This window comes from Schistocerca piceifrons, chromosome 5 (assembly GCF_021461385.2).
Source record: "Schistocerca piceifrons isolate TAMUIC-IGC-003096 chromosome 5, iqSchPice1.1, whole genome shotgun sequence".
Taxonomy (NCBI): Eukaryota; Metazoa; Arthropoda; class Insecta; order Orthoptera; family Acrididae; genus Schistocerca; species Schistocerca piceifrons.
In genome coordinates this window covers 573742697-573765491 of record NC_060142.1, presented here as the reverse complement: position 1 = coordinate 573765491, position 22795 = coordinate 573742697, and the positions used below count along the sequence as shown (strand labels likewise).

The following is a 22795-nucleotide window of genomic DNA, read 5'->3' as shown; positions in this document are numbered from 1 at the left end:
CGTCCATCCGCTCGATACAATTAGAAGAGACTCGTCCGACGAGGCAACACGTTTCCAGTCATCAACAGTCCAATGTCGAGGTGTTGACGGGCCCAGGCGAGGCGTAAAGTTTCGTGTCGTGCACTCATCAAGGGTACACGAATGGGCCTTCGGCTCCAAAACCCCATATCGATGACGTTTCGTTGAATGGTTCGCACGCTCACACTTGTTGATGGTCCAGTATTGAAATCTGCAGCAATTTGCGGAAGGGTTCAACATTGTCACGTTGAACAATTCTCTTCAGTCGTCGTTGGTCCCGTTCTTGCAGGATCTTTTCCCGGCCGCAGCGATGTCGGAGATTCGATGTTTCACCGGATTCCTGTTATTTCTACAGCTACATCTACAGGGTGTTTCAAAAATGACCGGTATATTTGAAACGGCAATAAAAACTAAACGAGCAGCGATAGAAATACACCGTTTGTTGCAATATGCTTGGGACAACAGGACATTTTCAGGCAGACAAACTTTCGAAATTACAGTAGTTACAATTTTCAACAACAGATGGCAAAGCGGTCTGGGAAACTCTATAGTACGATATTTTCCACATATCCACCATGCGTAGCAATAATATGGCGTAGTCTCTGAATGAAATTACCCGAAACCTTGGACAACGTGTCTGGCGGAATGGCTTCACATGCAGATGAGATGTACTGCTTCAGCTGTTCAATTGTTTCTGGATTCTGGCGGTATACCTGGTCTTTCAAGTGTCCCTACAGAAAGAAGTCACAGGGGTTCATGTCTGGCGAATAGGGAGGCCAATCCACGCCGCCTCCTGTATGTTTCGGATAGCCCACAGCAATCACACGATCATCGAAATATTCATTCTGGAAATTAAAGACGTCGGCCGTGCGATGTGGCCGGGCACCATCTTGCATAAACCACGAGGTGTTCGCAGTGTCGTCTAAGGCAGTTTGTACCGCCACAAATTCACGAAGAATGTCCAGATAGCGTGATGCAGTAATCGTTTCGGATCTGAAAAATGGGCCAATGATTCCTTTGGAAGAAATAGCGGCCCAGACCAGTACTTTTTGAGGATGCAGGGACGATGGGACTGCAACATGGGGCTTTTCGGTTCCCCATATGCGCCAGTTCTGTTTATTGACGAAGCCGTCCAGGTAAAAATAAGCTTCGTCAGTAAACCAAATGCTGCCCACATGCATATCGCCGTCATCAATCCTGTGCACTATATCGTTAGCGAATGTCTCTCGTGCAGCAATGGTAGCGGCGCTGAGGGGTTGCCGCGTTTGAATTTTGTATGGATAGAGGTGTAAACTCTGGCGCATGAGACGATACGTGGACGTTGGCGTCATTTGGACCGCAGCTGCAACACGGCGAACGGAAACCCGAGGCCGCTGTTGGATCACCTGCTGCACTAGCTGCGCGTTGCCCTCTGTGGTTGCCATACGCAGTCGCCCTGCCTTTCCAGCACGTTCATCCGTCATGTTCCCAGTCCGTTGAAATTTTTCAAACAGATCCTTTATTGTATCGCTTTTCGGTCCTTTGGTTACATTAAACCTCCGTTGAAAACTTCGTCTTGTTGCAACAACACTATGTTCTAGGCGGTGGAATTCCAACACCAGAAAAATCCTCTGTTCTAAGGAATAAACCATGTTGTCTACAGCACACTTGCACGTTGTGAACAGCACACGCTTACAGCAGAAAGACGACGTACAGAATGGCGCACCCACAGACTGCGTTGTCTTCTATATCTTTCACATCACTTGCAGCGCCATCTGTTGTTGAAAATTGTAACTACTGTAATTTCGAAAGTTTGTCCGCCTGAAAATGTACTGTTGTCCCAAGCATATTGCAACAAACGGTGTATTTCTATCGCTGCTCGTTTAGTTTTTATGGCCGTTTCAAATATACCGGTCATTTTTTAAACACCCTGTATGAAAATTGTTATTTGACTTCTCAGATAAAATTAAAAAATACGTGTTTCAGTGTTTTATGGAAATTCAACCCGTAAGGGGACGAATTAGAATTAGAATTAGGGGATGAAAATTTTTATGAAAATATTTCTTTATATTAAAACACTTTAAAATGTAAATCTCTGAAAAGTGGTATTTGACTTCTAAAGATGTATGTGTTAGGGGACGAAAGTTTTTATGGAAGTATAACAAAAAGAACACAAAAGGCAGATAGAAGTGCTCAAATTAAAAAGGGCTAAGGTAAGGATGCATTCTTTGTTCGGTACAGTTCAACATGCATTTAGAATAAGCAATAAAATAAACAAAAAGAAAGATCAAACGTGAGATTTAAATTCAGGATGAAAGGATATCAGCCAACGATACAGACATCCTCCGTGAAAGTTAGGAAGAATTACAGGCTGCTGAGTCCGGAAAATGTACCGACAGTAAACGAAAGAAAGGCAAAATTATTAATGTGGAGCATAAACTGAACTTAACATCAGAATTGGGGCGTTGTAATAGACGAGGTAAAGGAATTCATATGCCCCTAAAACTAAATAACGGTACACGGACAAAGCAAGGAGGCACAAAACAAAGTCTCACGCAGGCAAAGAGAGCATTCCTCGCGAAGGAAAGACTATTAGCATGAAGCACAGCCCTCAGTTAGAGGAACACAGAGTATTGTATGGAAGGGAATCGAGATCGTGCGAAAACACGAAAAGAACAGAATCGAGGTTTGAAATTTTTACCAGGACAATGGCACAATGGCTGGCGATCAGAAACTTTGTGAAATATCATCTCCGTCTCTCAAGTGGCTCTGGGAATCTTGAAGGTCTCTTAACTTAAAGGTATCAGAGTATTTACTGTTTCTTGTCTTGTGTTTTTACCTAAACACCAGTTCGAAACGTGTTTTATTCTTATCTTATACCGTACTCCTTGGATTCATTGTCGCTTAGCCTGTTCCAACTCTGCCCCATGGAGCGTAGTCGTTGGGGAGAACACGTCAGGTCGTTGGCAGGTGCAGCTGTGCTACCCGTCATGTAGGCCCACGGCACGCATTCTGCGTAAGCGCGAGCAACTTGACCACTCCTGCCCGCAGCGCGAGGCCGGGACAGCAGGGCGGGCACTCCAGCTGCAACAGCTATTAGGCAGCACCTACATTATGTCGTGATAAATGGAGACTGATGTCGTACCAGCATCTGAACTCAGCTCTCACTTTTCCAAACAGTTGTCTTAACCATTCGACCCGACTCAACAGGTCATTGTCACTGATGTTCGCTTCCAGTACACAGGCCAACGGGAAAATTTTTTTGACGAACTATTTTTACTTTGATAGCTGATATTTATATATTTTATGAGCTGAATCCAAATCTAGCCTTAGTTTTTTGTATCACCCATAGCTTTCAAGCAATACGCTTTTTATTAAATAGTATAAAAATCCTACGCTATATGATAAATGGGGAAATTAATGAAACGTTTTGTTACAGCATGGTTTGTATTAACAGTAAGCTACTTAAAACAATGATATGTGTTAATAGAGGTTTCACTTGTCAGCTGGAATTTGTATTTTCTTTCTTTTTTTTTATTGGAAGCTTCTTGTGTAGCTTTTTCTACTATGAGTTGCTTACTGAACTTTTCGGTGAAGTGACCAGCATGTTGGTGTTCCAGCGGCCTTGATAGCGTTTTTCCATCACTAAAGTGCGCGTCATTTATGACGGCGGCCGAGTTTAGGTTCGTTCTGCGCATCTGACGTCACAAAACACAGTCAGCCAATGAACAGAGAACGATGTTGCCAGAGCTCGATTGCAGTGCAGAGCACGGACGAGTGTCTTCAGTTTTAGAAACGTTCAGTCATAAATAAAGTAATTGAACAAAAGCAATGTCTTGATAGCAGACTTTCTTTTATAGAAAGTTTGGAAAAAGCATTCTTTATACCAATTGCTCCATATTCTATTAATTAATTAAACCAAACAAGCAATAAGCCCCCTAATTCAGGCGATAGCAAGGAAAGGTGTTTGTATCATTCTCACTAACCGCTTTTTCGCAATAAAGATCAATGGTAATTGTTTATTTCCTATTGTACTTCGACGAAACGTGAGTAATTCATAATCATACCAACAGTGTTTGTCGGTATTTTGCGTGATGTTTTAAAGTCCTCTGGGGGATTCATTGAATGACGAGCTGTGTTAGCGTAATGGTTAAAGTGTATGGCTGCTAAGCGGTAGGTTCTGAGTTCAAACCTTGATCAGTGTTTAATATCTTCTTTATTTTAAAAACAATGTTGAAGTGTCTTACTTCATGAATTTTATTCGTTTAAATGTAATTTTTTGAAATTTCTAGTGGCAACTAAAATCGACCATACGGAAAGTATACGCTGTAAACTCTTTAAAATTTCGTGCGATGGTTTACTACATCTAATGCTGCACAATAACTGCGTTGAACATCGAAACAAAATTAAGTCATTTATGGGGGGAAGGTATCAGTCAAGATGGTGTGTAAAAAAAATTTTTGGGCCAAATAGTTTTTGTGAAATCGAATGATAAAGTGTGTCAAAGCAGTCGAAACACCATGTGTCTGCACAGGCGAACAGTGCAATGATGACAAAATCGCGCACATCGCGGAATGCGGGGAGCACGTCTCTGTAGCAGCGAAAGGGTTAATGCGGCCGTGGTGGCTTTACTTCATAAACTGCGCGCTCCCCTCTAAACGTAAGTTTGCGAACTATACTATGGCGCTGCTCCTCTTGGCGCGTACAACTGGCAACGCAGCAATCTCCCACGTCTGGGCGGGCATGCGCGAACCGCCAAGATAAAAGAATTCAACTATAGTTTTGGATGAATCAATAAACCGCCTCCAATCTTCCTTTTTGTATTCAATACCAAACTCTTTCATCAAACCGGGAATGTCTGAGCAGTACACTAAATCACCTTCTTGTTGAAAAAACTTGGTAAATTACTGCTCTCTCTTTCTATACATGTATATGTTGGTTCCAACTGCCACTAAGTTCTTTTCTTTTAATCTAGAGCCAAGCAATTCAGCTTTTATTTTCGTTAAGCCCAAATCCCTAACCAAATCGTTAAGCTTGGTAGGAGTAAACAATTTCGGCTCTAGACTTTCTGAATTACAATGGAATTCATCATCATCCGGTTCATCTAAATCAGATTGTACATCAGAAAATATTTCTGTTTGAACAGAATTTAAATCATCTGGTGATTCAGGAACCGGCAAATCTACACCCTGCCCTACTGGTCGGATGACGGACGGAAGGTTAGGGTAGCTTATTACTTTCTTGTTTTTCGAATTATGACCAGTAATATCAACACTGCAAAAGTAGCAATCATTGGAATGATTTCTTGGCTCCCCCCATCATAGGAGCAGCAAATATAAAGGCTTTTTTCTCCTTACTGGACCATTTTCTCAGATCTTCAACACACACATAACCTACCTTAAGCAGCGCCCACGATTTATCGTGATCAACAAGTTTAAATCCAAACGATGACAGATAAACATTTTTCACAAAATCTGTAATGTTTCTTTGGTGTTTTTTAATCAAAAATTCACCAAAAATATAGCTAAAACTGTCAGCAGAGTTTTTACAACCACAATTAGGCATTGTGCTGAGCACATGCACAGGAAACGGGAAAGTGAGGTTAAGTTGACAGTAAACAAAACACCATCTGTTAACAAAAAAATAGAATCGACTTTTTTTAGCCAGAAAATGTTTTTCAGCAGTCCTACCAACGTCATCTACATTCATTACACCTCCTATTTAAATTATTTTAACTACATAAAAGCTTTTAAATTCTTTAAAAAATCGCTTAATTTAATAAATTTAAAAGTAAAATGTGAAGAAATGGTAGGTGATGCAGTTTTTTAAGTAACATATTTGGATTTCCCACCTTAAGAAAATACGAATAAGGTATTTTCAGCAAAAACATTTTCGATCGTTGGCCTGTGTTATTTGTCAACATTAGAACCAGAGGTTCTCCCATGGCTTTGGGAACAGTACAATTTGGGGAACGAATTTCATGGAGCTTATCCTGTCATCAGGACATATGCTCAGTGAATCAGTTTAAGTTAAATGACATGAATGAAATCAATGGGTATGAAATCAGGTAAATACAACTACGTCCAAAAACGCTGTCACAGAATATTGCTACATTCAGTGTTTTTCATCACTGAATAGATTTAATCGCATTTAACTGATTTCACCCCCCACTGATCCGATTCCTTCTATTTCCGTGAAATTAATACAATTAGTGTGTGTATTGTTTCAGTACATTGTAACAACTGGATAACTTGTAAAGCATTTGACGAGAGAGGGTATCCCATAGTCGAATGCTTTCAAAACGGGACGTCTTGTGCAAAAACTTGAGATATATGAGAGGACTGGGAGTAAATTAGAACGTAAAGGCCGAGACTCTCGTGGCTGTTGTTCATGCAGGACAGCAGTATTGAGGACAAATGCGCAGTATGATGATCATTGAGACCACAGTGAAACAAATGTAATGTGTGGTGATCTTGTCTTCGGAATGTGCTCAATCAGTATGGAACTCCGAACAGAGCGAAAGTGACGCTAGGGCGCTATGTCAACTAATTACTTAACACAGGACACAGATCCGATCATACAGAACGTCACGTAAGTCAAAAGAATCACAGAAGAGTGTGTAGTGGTAAGCTGACGAACAGTGGAAATCGGGTAATGCATTAGGTCAGAAAAAATAAATTTATTATTAACAGTTACGAGAGCTCCTTGGTTTTATGCAATCAGGTGCATCCTCCGGAGCATATACACTGAAGTGCCAAATAAACTGGTATAGGCATGCATATTCAAATAAAGAGAAGCAGAATATGGCGCTGCGGTCGGTAACGCCTATATAAGACAGCAAGTGGCTGGCGCCGTTGTTACATCGGTTACTGCTGATACAATGGCAGGTTATCAAGATTTAAGTGGGTTTGAAAGTGGTGTTGCAGTCGGTGCAAGAGCGATGGGACACAGCATCTCCGAGGTAGCGATGAAGTGAGGATTTTACAGTACGACCATTTCAGGGGTGTACCGCGAGTATCAGGAATACGGTAAAACACCAAATCTCCGACATCGCTGCAGCCGGAAAAAGATCCAACAAGAACGGGACCAACGACGACTGAAGAGAGTCGTTCAACGTGACAGAAGTCCAACTCTTCCGCAAATTGCTGCATATTTAAATGCTGGGTCATCAATAAGTGTCAGTGTGTAAACCATTCAACGAAACATCATCGATATGGGCTCTCGGAGCCGAAGGCCCACTCGTGAACCCTTGATGACTGCACGACACAAAGCTTTAAGCCTCGCCTGGGCACGTCAGCACCGACATTGGACTGTTGACGACTGGAAACATGCCGCCTGGTCGGACGAGTCTCGTTTCTAATTGTATCTAGCAGATGCATGTGTTCAGGTATGGAACAACCTCATGAATCCATCGACCCTGTATGTCAGCAGGGGACTTTTCAAGCTGGTGTACGCTCTGTAATGGTGTAGTTGGAGTGATATGGGACCTGTGATACGTCTAGATACGACTCTGACAAGTGACATGTACGTAGGCATCCCGTCTGATCACCTGCATGCATTCATGCCCATTGTGCATTCCGACGGACATGGGTAATTCCAGCAGGAAAATGCGACATACCCCAAGTCCAGAATTGCTTCAGAGTGGCTCCAGGAACACTGTTCTGAACTTAACACTTTCTCTGGCCACCAAACTCCCCAGACATGAACATCATTGAGCACAGCAACGTGCTGTTCGGAAGAGATCTCTACCCTCCTGTACTCTTACGAATTTATGGACAGCCCTGCAGGATTCATGGTGTCCGTTTCCCCCAGCACTACTTCAGACATTATTCCAGTCCATGCCACTTCGCGTCGCGGCACTTCTGCGTGCTTGCGGGGACCCAACACGATATTAGGCAGGTGAATCAGTTTCTTTGGCTCCTCAGTGTACATTTCCGTACCAGTGAAAATGCCAAGTTTCACTATCTAAGACCCCTACATATATGGTTTGGAAAGCATTCGTATGAACTTTAGAACTCCGTTTGCCAATAGAGCAGGCTGCTCTTTGAAACATACTCCACCATCATCCACTTTAACATTTGGGACAAAAAAAATGGTTCAAATGGCTCTGAGCACTATGGGACTTAGCCGACCGCGGTGGCCGTGCGGTTCTAGGCGCTGCAGTCCGGAACCGCGGGACTGCTACGGTCGCAGGTTCGAATCCTGCCTCAGGCATGGATGTGTGTGATGTCCTTAGGTTAGTTAGGTTTAAGTAGTTGTAAGTTCTAGGGGACTGATGACCTAAGATGTTAAGTCCCATAGTGCTCAGAGCCATTTGAACTATGGGACTTAACATCTCAGGTCATCAGTCCCCTAGAACGTAGAACTACTTAAACCTAACTAACCTAAGGACATCACACACATCCATGCCCGAGGCAGTATTTGAACCTGCGACCGTAGCGATCGCGCGGTTCCAGACTACAGCGCCAAGAACCGCTCCGCCACCCCGGCCGGCCTTAATTCTGGCAACAGTTAAAAGCTGTAACCATTCGATTCCCAACGACTTCAAGGCAATGAGTCACAGGTGATGTAACATGGCATGACTCCGATTCGTTCAAGTGTTTCAGCTAGTTTTTCAATTAATATTAAGTAAACAGCACAATCCTCTTACAGTCACTCATACCTGTTCGTACACTCTAGAGAAGGAGAAAAAGCCGGAAAGGGCTTACAGCTGGTTTTTGCAGCAATCAGCTGGAAGCCAGTTCGCGATTTCCGGAGCCGTGCCCGCCTTAAGCGGCTGTGACACTTGCCTATCTGCCGCGGCTGGCAGCTCCAGCGCCGTGCTCTGTCGCTCGTCCTACCCGGATAAAAAAAAAAAAAATCACAATCTGACGGAGGGATAAATCAGGCGGGCTTGTTTATCATTCCTGTTGCGTCAGATGACAAATTGTCGCGATGCGCAAACAGTGGCGCCACAAAACAACGAAAATTAATCAGCACTGCGGCGCGCTGTGATTTACGCGGGTCGCGCACAGTATTAGCGTGAAAGGAGGTTGTGGCAGCGAAGAGCGACTCACTGTCGCACTGTACATCCGCTGAAAGCTTGTTACTATCGAAAAACAGCCTTGCATGCAATAAAACACCTCTATCTATTAAATCATATTAATTCATATATGGGAGGGGTGCGGGGGGAAGATGGTAATGCCCGCCGCGTCCGTGGTATTTTCAATAAAGCCCCCCCGTCTCATTCTAAATGGCGAGTACCTCAGCAAGCTCAGCCTTCGTTTGCTGGCCACGGGCTTGGCGAACCCGGGTTTCCTGAGCTGGGGGCTGGTTAGCGCCGCCAGTCCACTGTCACCGTAAGCGCTGGGCATGTTTCAGTGAACACCGTGCAATGCGGTGGCGGAACGTTGTGTCTCATGGGAACGGGGATCTTGGCTTAATCGTCCAGATCAGGAGGATGGTGACAACCTCTACATAAATCCCCTCTCTCAACCTCAAGATGTGCTCTCGTCAGACGCGCGGCTGCTGAGGCGGAACAGTCGATATGCGCAACCTCTGAGGAATCTGCCGCACTTCAGTTATACAGGTTGAGGCAGAGCAACTTGATTGTTTGAATTTAGGGCCCTGGAGCGACGGTTGCTCCGAGGATAGGGTAGACACATTAGAACGACAGGGCGGAGCGAAAAGTCATAACTCTGATTTGTTTAGTTAGCACCACGCAGCAGACGAAGGTAAAGCCAATGTTCGCTGTCGAGACACACATTTCTAACGGTTGCTCAGTCACTGCCATGTAACGAACATTGCATACCCATTTCAATATTGCTCCCCGTGGTCGTGTTCCTGGCCGGAAATCGATTGTTTCATGGGTAAACAACTTTTATGATCTGAAAAAAATAGTATCTGGGTTTCCACGAATAGCAAGGTCACACAAAACATTGACATGATAAGACCTTCTGATCTGAGATTCACTCAGCACTTTGTCTGCAAACGTGCTCCTATTGGTGCGTTGTCTGTTCGTTCTGTGAGGTGAAGCCTTCATGATGTACTAAAATTTCATCCCTGCAAATTAGCTGTGGTACAGGAACTAATAATAATGTCATTGTAGCACACCAGCGCGATGCAAATCTTTCAAGTGGACGCCACTTCGGCGAAATGCGTGTCCGTCAGCCAACGGCACCCGGATTTCCTGGGATGCTCACCCATCCAAGTATTCACCGAGCCCAGAGTTGCATAACTTCGGTGATCGGGCGGGAATCGGTGTTACCAACGCGACAAGGTCGTTGGCGTACAGGAACTTAATCCACGCGGTTTTGTTTCTCGACATACTCCATGTGAGGCGCTTCTTGTCATGCCTCACAACCCATCTGTTTTCTTCAGTGATGAGACTCAGTTCCATCTTTCGGGATCTGTAAATAAGCATATCATGAACTATTGGAGCCATGATACCACCAGACAGCTTCGTCATCGTCCGCTACATTCCCAACGCGTAACTGTTCGGTGTGCACTATCGCGAGTTGGAATAAGTGGTCCATGGTTCTTGAAGAAAACGAACGGGTAGTGTCGAAGACTCCTGACTGCCGTTATGCCAACATGCTTCAGGAGTTTTTCCTGCCAACACTCAATGAGATGGACATGGGAGATGTACGGTTTCAGCAGGACGATGCGACGGCATACACAGCGCTTGAGTCAACGGCTGTTTTTACGCTATCACTTACCAGGACGGATCTCCTTTAGGGGCGGCCTGCACTGATTTAGCCCCCCCCCCCCTTCACTATTGTTTATGGGGCTGTCGAAAATCACTTGTTTACAACGATCGTCCTTGACTCTCGCTTGCCTGATGAACGACATTCGTCAAGCTGTCGCCAACATTCCCGTCGATACGCTGGGAAGAGCTCAACGAAACTTCCGAGATCGATTAGCGGAGTGTATTGAGAATAATGGACGCCATCTGCCCAATATTTTTAAAACTATGTAAACATAAAATCTAATCGTTGTTCTTCATACTGTCCTTAGAATTAAATGCATATCTGCTTTACGTTTTTTTGTAATTCAGTTTGTAAGTAAGCAAGATGTTCTGTCCCACCCTGTATAATGCTTACTCGCGCATGCTGGGCGCTCTGAGTGGCCCATTGTTCCCCTAAGCTGCTCAAGGGACCGAGATAGAACCCACGAACTTATCCTATCAACCACCACTGGTGGATATCAACGCCCAACTAACAAGAGGGCTCGTGTAGCCTGTCTTTCTGACACAAGGATTATTCAAAGTACTTTCATTTATAGTCACAGCACGTATGCTTGCTAAATAGTTAAAACGATGGAGAGTAGCTTTGAGAAAGTGTCACCGATCTGCATTCAAAAAAAGATTTAGAGATTATTGCTGGCACTTTGAAATCAGTCAAACGACTAAGAAAAGTTACACCGTTGGTTGAAATTTCCCAGCAAGCAACGAAACTCCAGACAGCTAAATGGCTCGAGGAGTTCGCAGTCGAAACGGAAACACTTCGTATTACAGCAGAAGTGTGTCATGTAGAGATTCCCAAAGAGGAACTGAAAGATGAGTGGCATCAAAAATCTGTCACTGAAATGACAAATATAATGAAAAGAATAAATCAGACTCCTTTATTCGTATATTCAGTATCACAATACATACCTAGCACATCAAAGCAGGTTTCCTTTGCTTTAATTTGGGGCCTTACCTGCCCATCTCAAGAGGCAGTATTAAATGCCAACGCTTGGAGCACACCACTCTAGCGTGTAAGCTCGTGGCAATTGTGGTAAAGCCGCCCAAGAAAGCAAGAAAGCATCATTTGTTTATTTCCCCTGAAGTGTGTTAATTGCTCTAGGGATCACTCTGTCTGGAGTATACGCTGCAGCGTCTACCTTGAAGAAACTAAGATATAGGGAGCTCAAAACAAAGAGGCGTATCCTGCATAGTGAGGCCAAAAAGATCTATATCGGCATGCAGCCTTCCACGTTCACCACGTCATTCGCTTCAGCTCTTAAAAAGTCTACTGCGAATACCAATGGCTCTACATAAATGGAGGTTGGTAGTGCCAGCACAGCTCTTAAAAAGTCTACTGCGAATACCAATGGCTCTACATAAACTGAGGTTGGTAGTGCCAGCACTACTAATTGCGTTTGTCATTGCAGTTGTAAAGGTGCTGTTATTCCAGAGCCCCAACTTCAGAAAAGACCATGGAAGTCAACAGTGAAGTGCTTCCGGCACCTCAAAAGGCAGACTCCAGTAAATAGGTCAACGTTTCCATTACCACTATCGCGGTCATTCCCACAAAGCCTCCTCTCACAAACAAAATCACATGGGACGCATCAACCACGGAAGAAGACTGGACGTAAACCATCAGACCATGTGCACCTCATTATGTCTGACGGTTCTAACGAATCGGTATATGAAGTATGCTTAGAACAACCATCTAGCCCTCAGACTAAGTCTCCATCTGTTCTGGATCCCCACCCTGCCAGAAAGACATTGTGAAAGAAAAACAGCTCCAATAAATAATACCCAGACTACAGCGGAACATCAAAGGGTTCTCGACACTTGTAGAGGAACTGAAATTCCTTGTGCAAGACGCCTCCTGTGTTTGTGTTCACAAGTCTTCTGTGCTATGAGGCTATACCTTCCACCGCAATGATGACCTGACTGGGGGAACAGCTATGGGAAGTGCAGCTGTGTCTGTCAATAACACACAGCACTCCTCCGCTCACTCGCTGGTTACTGACCTGCAAGCAGTTGCGGTTGACCTTCATGTATATCTTCATCTTCTGCACTTTATTTACCACCACAGAAAGTGGTAGATTCTGAGGCTGTCACAGATCTTATAGAGCAACTCCCCGACCGCTTCTCCGACTGGGAGACTTCAGTGCCCATCATGTATTATAGAGCTCACACTCTGCTTGTCCCAGTGATCAAATGTTAGGGAACCTCATCATGTCTCATGAGACGTGCATCCTCATCGTGGGCAACCCCACTCATTTCAACGCTGCTGCTGGGTAATCCTTAGCCATCGATGTCTCTTTCTACTCCCCAACCTTGGCAGCTTCGGCGCAGTGGGAAGTTACCGATGACCTTCATTCGAGTGAGCACTTCCCAACCCTGAATTTATCTACCAGACGGAGCAATCCTTGAAAGGAAGATGCCAGGGTGGATGCTTAGCAGAGCTAATTGGACGCTGTTCCGCCAGCTGTTTGAACACAGAGACAGTGTCCAGGAATGGATGGATCATATCACACGAGCGAGCCACTATGCTGCCGACTTATCCATCCCGAAATCCTCAACTCATCTTAGAAGGCAGCCTGTCGAGTAGTGACACATAATCGTAGAGAGCAATAAAAGGTCATGCCAAGCGTTCCTGGACTCTGTTCATCGCTCTACTTTCCCTACGAAGGCATGGGAAGCCATCAGGGGGATTTCTGTAAACGCAGAGAACACTCACAGGCATGTCTCAAACAGACAGCATTTTGCGACAGCTACTGCCACTGTCGTCCAGGACCCAGCATTCCACCACTACCGTGCAACCCTGGAGAGGAATGAGTTGGACTTCGGATCCAACAATTCTGAATCATACTACTGCCTTTTCCCCATGTTGGATTTGGATTCGACACTGTCTGATACTGCGCGCAGTCACGACCAAATTGTGTTAACGAGCTATGTAGGAAACAACTATGAGTGAGTGATCAACCGTCGACTGGTCTTCATGTTAGAGACCAGGCTCCTCCTTAGGTGCTGTCAATGAGGGTTCATGGGATATCCGCCCATTGTCGAAACAAGGCCCTGCTAGAGGCTACAATCCAACAGGTTTTCCCGTAAATAGCATTGTATAGGAATATCTTTTTACATCAATAAGGCGTACGACATTACTTGCAGACACAATATTCTCGGAGAACTCCAACAATGGGTCTTTTGTGGCATCTTCCCATATTCATTCGGGTCTTCTAGTTGCAACGCTTTTTTCAGTACCAAGTTGGTGACGGGCTGTCAGATAGTTTTGAGCAGGAGAATTGTGTTCCCCAGGGAAGCTTTTTCAGTGTTGTTCTGGTTTCCATAGCCATTAACAGTGTAATGTCGACTGTAAGGAGCCCTTTGCAATGCTCCTTATTTATGGACGATTTTGTAGATTGCTGTTCCTCCTCCAACACCGCAATAGCGACTCACCAGTCTCAACTTGCAGTGAAGAGGTTGGAGGAGTGGGCAGGTTTTACATTTCCGCACATAAGTGTATGTGTGTTAATTTTAATCGTTCTCGTCGTATTTTTAATTTACCTGACTCGCGCATGAGGAACACCATTTTAGATTTTAAGAACGCGGTGAGGCTTTTGGGGCTCCAAACTGTCGTGGTTACCACGACTAAAGCTCCTAAAGGCAACGACCAAAAAGTACTTAACATCTTGAAGTGTCTTGGCCGCAGGTCTTGTGTAGCGGAAAATTTTATAGGGCTTTCGTGCGATCACGGCTAGAGTATGGGTGCACAGTGTACGGATTAGCAATACTTTCTCCCCATGAAGATCACTGGTGCTATACACCATGAGAGGATCAGTCTAGCGAAGAGTGCTTACAGGACCAGCTCCACGTACAGTCTCTGTGCTGAGGCAGCAGCTCCTGGTGGTGCATGAAGCATCTAAGATCCTCGTTGCACCCAAATCACCAGCGTGCCAAAATGTTGCTTGTCCATCTGTGGAACACCTTTCCTCCAATCGTCGACGAGGAAAAGGGCCTTTTGGAATCCGCGTGAAGCATGTGCTGGAGTCACTTGGAGCGAGGGAAGTACAAACCCAAATCCAGTGTTTGAATCAACTGCAGCTCTGGTTACTTCAGAGGCCCGGAATAATTTTAGATTTAATGCAGTGCAGGAAAGGCTGCACTCCTGCATCTTTTCTAAAAACAGATATTTTACATTTCGAATGAGCGCCACAACTGTATAGCTGTTCCCGCGGATGGGTCTAGACGGGGGGAGTCCATGATTGCTCTGTTGTTTCCCCCGAACGCGTCCTCAGATCCGTTTGCTTTAAGAGTTCACGGCCTTCGCTGCAGAATTAGATGCGAACTTGAGGACTTTGGAGCAGATGATATATGCTGTGACTGCTAAATGCCTCGTCTGTTCCGACTTCGCGAGTGCCCTTAACTCTCTGGAACAGTTGCGCCTAGCAAGTTGTCCAGGCTACGCAGTATACACTTTTCGATCTACAAAGACTGAGAAGAATGGGAAAGGAGGTGTCTTTCTGCTGGTTGCCAGGACACATGGGTATGAAGCGAAATGAAATGGCGGGTGTAGGAGCCAAGGGGACATTCTACGATAACCAGATAGTTCAGTGTGCCGTGCCCCTGCTCACTATCATATCACAGTTAAGGTACAGAGTCAGGCGTAGGTGGGACGAAGAAACGCTGGAAGTCATAAGGAACTAAGCTGCATCTTGTAAAGTCAACAACCCGGCCTGGCGTACCTCCTTCCAGCCACGCACTGGGGGTGATGCCTTTCTTAATCATCTTAACAAAGGATACACCCCTATGACGCATGGCTCCCTACTCTGGCTAGAGGACCCTCCAATGTGTGGCGCTTGTGACATACGGATCACGGTGTACTACATTTTAGTAGACTGTGTTTCATCTGCAGACAACAGCAAAGCAGCAGATTCACCGACAGATTTGACCTCTATTTTGGCTAGCTGAATGTGGTACGCCTTTTAAGGTCTTATGAAATGTCCAACTTCTTCTCTAAGATTTTGGGGGGAAGCTTTTAATATGTTATCAAGACGGCTGGCTCATTCACGTTTTCATAAGTGATCGGCCAGTCACTTTTCCTAGTGTAATTATTTTCGCTTTGATCATTTCTTGAATTCCCATTGCCAGTTTTAGAACATCTGACAATTCTTACATCACGTTACAGAACGTAGAATAGTATGGTTGTGAGGGTGACTATGAGTGAGATGGGAAGGAAGTAAGTGCAGTCGTGTAAGACTTACTCTTACCTGTTTTACATTACGAATATCAGTAGGAACGAATGTAATTTAGTAAAGGCGATGCGCCGTTGAGCGCCCATAAATACCCCCCCCCCCCCCCCCAAAAAAAAAAAAAATCCGATCTGACACATATCTGGATGTATGATTCGTGACATCATCTACAGGAATGGAAATAGCGCGAAAGTATTAAAGAAATGCCAAAAAAAATTCAAATGGTATATGTTGTTGAATGACAGGTGCTATACACTGCGAAGAGTCATACCCCAATAATACCGGGAACCGACGTTCCTGTACGAGTGAGGGACATATTACATCCACCATGATATACACTGCTGGCCACCGTAAATGCAACACCAAGAAAGACAAGAGCTAGCACAACAGAATTTATTTTGTAGATAATATGTTGACCAAGTATCAAATGATTACGTTTACAGACGTCTGTGACATGTGGTTTCTGCCAGAATCAGTAGCCAGAGTAGCCGCCATTGTTGGAGATCACCGCTGCCACACGTCTCGGCATTGAGTCAAAGAGACGTTGGATGTGTTCCTGGGGTACAGCAGCCCAAGCAGCTTCCACACGTTGCCAAAGATCATCTGGTGTGGCAGCTGGGGATGTAATCTGGGTCACTCGTTCAGCAACCATGGACCACATGTTTTCTATCGGCGAAAGACCCGGAGAGCGAGCCGGCCAGGGAAGCACTTCAATCTGGTTATTGACGAAGAACCTTTGGGCAATGCGTGCCACGTGTGGTCGCGCATTATCCTGTTGAAATATGGCTGTGGCCGAGCCCTGAAGGTAAGGAAGGACAACTGGCTCCAGCACCTCGGATATGTAGCGCCGGCTATTTAAAGTACCGGCAATGCGTACTAGAGGCGTGCGAGAGTAATATCCAATACCGCCCCATACCATAATACCCGGTGCAAGACCAATGTGGCGGTGCATAATGCAGCTGTCCAGCATCCTCTCTCCACGGTGTCTCCACACTCGAATCCGACCATCGTGGTGCTGCAGACAGAAGCGTGCGTCGTCAGTAAAGACAACGTCATTCCATTCTGCCGTCCACATCCGTCTGTCATCACATCATTGGCGACGGAGACGTCTGTGATTCTGCGTCAATGGTAGACGAAGCAACGGATGTCTTGCGGACAGACCACTCTGCTGTAAACGGCGTCGAATGGTACGCGCAGACACTGGATGATGCGTTACAGACGCAATGTGCTGTGCTATGGTTCGGGATGTCACTGAGCGATCCGTCACTGCCATGCGCACAATTTGCCTATCAGCACGTGCAGTGGTGCACCGAGGTGAATGCGATCGACCACGTCGGTCCGACGTACCCTCCTACATCCAACGGTCACATATCCGCATTACAGTTGTTAGGTTCGTCCAACACGACTAGCGATTTCTCTGTATGATAATCCACAATCTCGGTAAGCCACTATCCTTCCTCTGTCGAACTCGGATACTTGATCAAACGATGTTCGCTGTTGTCTACGAGGCATAACTGATCGTCTTGTGAAACAACCACAAGGTAAACACGCGTGCCGAACGTACACTCGTCGAAATCGCCAAGCCTTAAATGGCGCTATGAGGTGGCGCCACAGGCGCGCGTGATGTGCGTCTGCGCTGAAATTCTAATCAGTTGCATATCTCATCGCTGCAAACCCATGGTGTAAATTTCACTTGATTCGGATGCTTCCTTCAGGGTGTTGCATTTACGGTGGCCAGCAGTGTATGTAGCGCAATAAGAGAAACTCGGGCGCATCCAGAGGCTGTACCGTGTGTCGAGGAGAGTAGACACTGACATAGTCTCGCATTATCAGGTTTTAGGCTTGGTACAATGGCAATGTAAAAAAAAGTTTATGTTCTTCTGTGTGCAATCACAAATGTGAAATTATTACCTAACACCGTGAAATGAGGAACGAAGGTTATGGAATAACATGACGTCAACGCTGAGGTCACTATGGGCAATGTTGGCTAACGATGTCGTAAAAATTAGCCCGCGTCCTTTTAGAGAGAAACATTCTGCAGTTCGCCTGAAATAATTTAGGGAAACAATAGGAAGGCTGAGTCACGATGGCTCTGGTGATTTCTCAATGCCGTGGCTGCTTATAACTGTATTAGTAGACCCACTTCAGCCGTATAATATACTAATTTTTAACTGCAGACCTGGTTTCGGAATCCCATTAAATTTTCAACTGGTCTTACGTAAATTGGAAGCATATATCTGCAGTAATGTAAATACAAGAGGAAGTAAGCGCATTGATTATATGGCCGATGCTGTTACCAAGTACACGTGACATTGGAGGAACATGAAAATTAACTAGTCAACTTACTTCTACGAAACTGCGGCGGTGAAATAAATCGCAGCTGAACAGTAACGCTCCCGCCATATTTGCTTCTGGTACATCCGACGCCAGTTTCGTTCCTGACCAAGTCTCTACATTAAGAAGGACTGACTTGGTTCTGGTTGCTTGAGAGTCTCCAGTACACAAGCAGATCTATTCTGATAGTCAATAAACACGCATTTTCTTTCCGAGTAGCCATATGGAGCTGTAATATCAAGGCATTCTGGAAGTCAAGAACCCCAGCTTCAGTCTGAACACCACCAACTACAGCTTTCTGGAGCTTATGAACGAAAGGGCAGGCTGAGTTTAAAATAATCAGTGCTTGCGAAATACATGTTGTGTCCAATAAAACGAGCTAGTTAGCGCGCGAAAGTCTCATCTGTTCTGCCAGCCCCCTTAAAAAAGTGGAACGCCCTGCGTCGTTTTCCTGCCACGTGAGCTTCTCTGTTTTCCAGCAGCCCTCGACGCACTGCTGCTAAAATTGAGGCCAACAGCCCCCCCCCCCCCCACCCCACCACCACCACCACCACCACCACCTCACACGTGCAAGATACGGAAGAACAGGTATCCCATCAGACTCAATGTCGTTTCCGACTTTCCACCGTCGACAGTGTGGGTCCACGAATGTAGCGTCACGTTACACAAACGGGGAAGGAGCTACAATGACTTCGGATACGTCTGACGAGAAACTTGCTTCTAGTTATCTAAAACTGGATGCTGAGAGAGGGAGCCAGATAAACGCGGCTTAAGGTAATGAGCGTCACTCACCTTTACATCTGCGTGACGCCGCTCCTCGACCTGCCAATGAAGTGTTTCATGAGGGGTGCCTTGCAGGGTGCAGGAGGAGCGAAGCAGCGAGAACGTGGGTACTTCTTCTCGTAACTCGGAGGCGCCGTTCCGAAGAGAAGGCGGCCGTGCTCCCGCAATCACACTTAAGAGAGCTGTGTCGCCTCGCGCTGCGCTGCGCGACGCCCGGAGACTGCAGGCGACAGATACGAGGCCCGCCGACCATAGCCTTCCGGCGCGGACGCTGTCGCAATCTGGGCAGATCCGGTGTCCCAAGCGCCACGGGACCTCACAGCCTCTGTGCGACTGCGCTCCTGCTGCTCCGCACCTCCACACCCCTTCTCGCATCTTTTAATTCAGCATTTGCCTCTTGTATTCAGGTACACCGGTAATCTTCCCTTCACACTATTTTCGGTCAATGGTGACTCGAATACATCCTTCGAAAATTTAAATGTAACAGTGGTGCAATACCTGGGGGAAAGGGGGGGGAGGAGGTTTATCCACAACTTGTACGTTAATCAGACTGAAGTTATAAAAAAAATGGTTCAAATGGCTCTGAGCACTATGCGACTTAACATCTGAGGTCATCAGTCGCCTAGAACTTAGAACTAATTAAACCTAACTACTAAGGACATCACACACATCCATGCCCGAGGCAGGATTCGAACCTGCGACCGTAGCGGTCGCTCGGTTCCAGACTGTAGCGCCTAGAACCGCACAGCCACTCCGGCCGGCAGACTGAAGTTATAACAGAAGGAAATGAGATAGTGTTGAAACCTATACCCCACGCTATTCGATCTGCACGCTGAGCAAGCAGTACAGGCAACGAAAGGCAAATTTCGAAACGGATTTAAATTTCATGGAGAAGAAATGAAAACTCTGACATTTTCCGAGGACACTGTACGAGGGGCGTTCAGTAAATAATGCACGTTGATTTTATTAAGGATTCCAATACACCATATTATTCCCCACTCTTTTGACTAGAAAGCCCTATTCTTCAACATAGTCTTCGTCCAGCGCGACGGCCTTACACCACCTTACTGGGAGGCCCAGTATGCCCGCATGTTACCACTGTCCTGGTCGAAGTTGGCGCCAACGCCTTGCTACAGAAGTTTCACTGGGAAGCCATTATACATCCTCCACAAAGTCCCGATCCCTCACCACGTGACTTCTATATTTTTGGAGCCCTGAAGAAAGACATTCGCGGCCGTCGTTTTGCTTTGGACGAAGAGGTGCACGCCTGCGTGCGATCACGGTTCCGTAGACAACCGCAAACATTTTTCCATGAAGGGATTGACCGTTTTGTCTCACAGTGGGAGGAATGTCTTAACAATTACGGCGATTACTTTTAAAATAATAAACAGTCCACTTATTTTTTTCCATTTGTATCGCTTTTATCTGACTGCCCCTTACACGCGTTTCTACAACTGTGGATTCTAGTTCTCGCCATTCCTGCTTCGCCAATGCCTATCCCATTTTTTAGACGACTGTATTGCCTTCCGCTTCCTTCATTTGCTGCACTTTTATTATTTCTCCTTTCGTTAGTTAAGTTCAATAACATCTATGTACTACTAGGCTTTCCTTATTTACCTATTTGATTCTCTGCTGCCATTACCGAGCGAGGTGGCGCAATGGTTAGCACACTGGACTCGCATTCGGAAGGACGACGGTTCAAACCCGCGTCCGGCCATCCTGATTTAGGTTTTCCATTATTTTCCTAAAGCGCTCCAGGCAAATGCTGGGATGGTTCCTTTAAAAGGGCACGGCCGATTTCCTTCCCCACCCTCTCTAATCTGATGCGACCGATGACCTCGCTGCTTGGTCCCCTCCTCCAAAACCCACCAACTAACCATGGTTATCCATTAGTTTTCTAATGCATTCTCTTACCCTGTTTCAGTGGAACGTTGCCTAATGCCCCATCCAGAACTCTCAATAACCTCTGTTTTTTGGCTTATTTAGATCCCATGACCTTCATTTCGTACTAGTTTGCAATTTCTTAAGTTTTAACTGACAGTTCATAACGAATAATTCTTTATCAATGTCCACATCTCCACCTCGAAATGTTTTACAGTGTAAGATCTGGTTTCAGTATCTCTGTATCACGATTACATTGCCGCTCTGAAGTCATCTAGTACCCCCGGGTCTCTTAGACGTATACAACCTTCTTTCATGAGGCCTAAACCAAGTGTTAACAATCATTGAATTAGGCTCTGTTCAAAATCCTACCGAGTGGGGTCCTCATCAATTCCTCCACACCAGTCCATATTCTGCTGCTATTTTTGCGTCTAGTCCTTTTCTATTACCGAAATTCAGTCCGCCATCACGAAATAATTTTCCTCGCCCTTAGCTATCTGAATTATTTCTTTTATCTCAACACACAATCTTTGAAGCATACTAATTTGTACTACTGTGGTGGACGTTGGCTTCATGTCTATCTTGGCTACGATAATGTGTTCACTATGCTGTTCATAGTACCCTATTTGATGTTGTATTTATAACCCTGAATTGACCTGATCAGAAGTCCTGTTCTTCCTGCCACTGCACTTTACTAATTACCAGTGTATATAACTTTAAACTATTCATATCCGTTTTTAAATTTTCTAGCCTCCATAACTCATTAAGGAATTTAAAATCTGAACGCTCCGACCTGTAATGCTAGTGTTGTTTTTCCTGCCGTTGATATCGTCATGAGCGGTCCCCACCTGGAGATCCCAATAAGAGACTATTTGACCTCCGCAATATTTTACCTAAGAGGATGGCACCATAATTTAACCATACAGAACAGCTGAATTCGCTCTGTAAAAATAATGGCTGCAGTTTCCCCATGCTTTTAGCCGTTCGCAGTATCAGCGAAGCCAGGCCATGTTGACTAACGTTAAAAGAGCAGATCAGTCAGTGAGACAGGCTTTGCCCCTTCAAGTATTGAAATGGCTGCTGCCCAGAAATATGTTTGTGTGGGTGTCGTCTTTCAAGGATGTTATAATATGAACATTAACAGAAGTAAAACAGTGGTACTGGATATAAACAGATAGGTTTATAAGGTCATTGTCAGTCTCATTAAAATCCTTCTGCGTGTACTGCCGCGTCATCCAAAACATACACCAGATTCTAAAATACTAAAATAAACAACGCTTAGACAACGTTGCAGCGCCTTTCCTCAAGGAATAGACCGTTCAGCTGGGAAAGAGATGCTTCTGTATATTGTATTTCTAACTTTGTCTAAAGTCCACCGAGTTCACTTTTCTTAGAATTTTAGGGTGGCCCTAAAACGCCCTGGTCGGTGGTGCGAGAGGGGGAGGAGATACGTAGCAAATTACTGTGGGTTACACGGGTACTGGTAATTGGTAGCCCGCCACGAATCAGCCACAAGTGCACCACCGGGAGCTGTTCTTTTATTTCTCCCAGGGGTACAAGGCCATCAGTGATCGAGTGAGCAATGTGATCTGCCGACGAGGCACCAAACCGGTTCCCCGAAGCAGCCACAAGATCCAGGCTTTAGCAGAGCCCACTCAACGACACAGGAGTATACAAGGCAGACTGCGGAGTGCGGTGCCGCCTACATGAGGGAAAACAGAAAGGCCTGTTACCAACAGTACAGCACATCACGAGTGCCACAGTCAGTTGGAGTGGCGGAGTAAATCGGCGCTAGCGGGGCACTATTGCTATAGTGAGCATCGTTCAAAGTCCCAAGAAGCCGAGTACTTGCAAG

The 22795-nt window shown here is 45.4% G+C and overlaps 1 protein-coding gene across 1 annotated transcript in view; it reads right to left on the bottom strand.

Moving 5' to 3' along the window:
- Positions 1–19241, bottom strand: part of LOC124798593 (centrosome-associated protein CEP250-like) — a 457139-nt gene extending 437898 nt beyond the window's left edge. Inside the window, exon 1 of the mRNA XM_047262059.1 lies at positions 19069–19241. The gene's annotated coding sequence lies outside the window, so the exon portion shown is untranslated. The remainder of the gene's footprint in view (positions 1–19068) is intronic.
- Positions 19242–22795: the final 3554 nt, after the last annotated feature.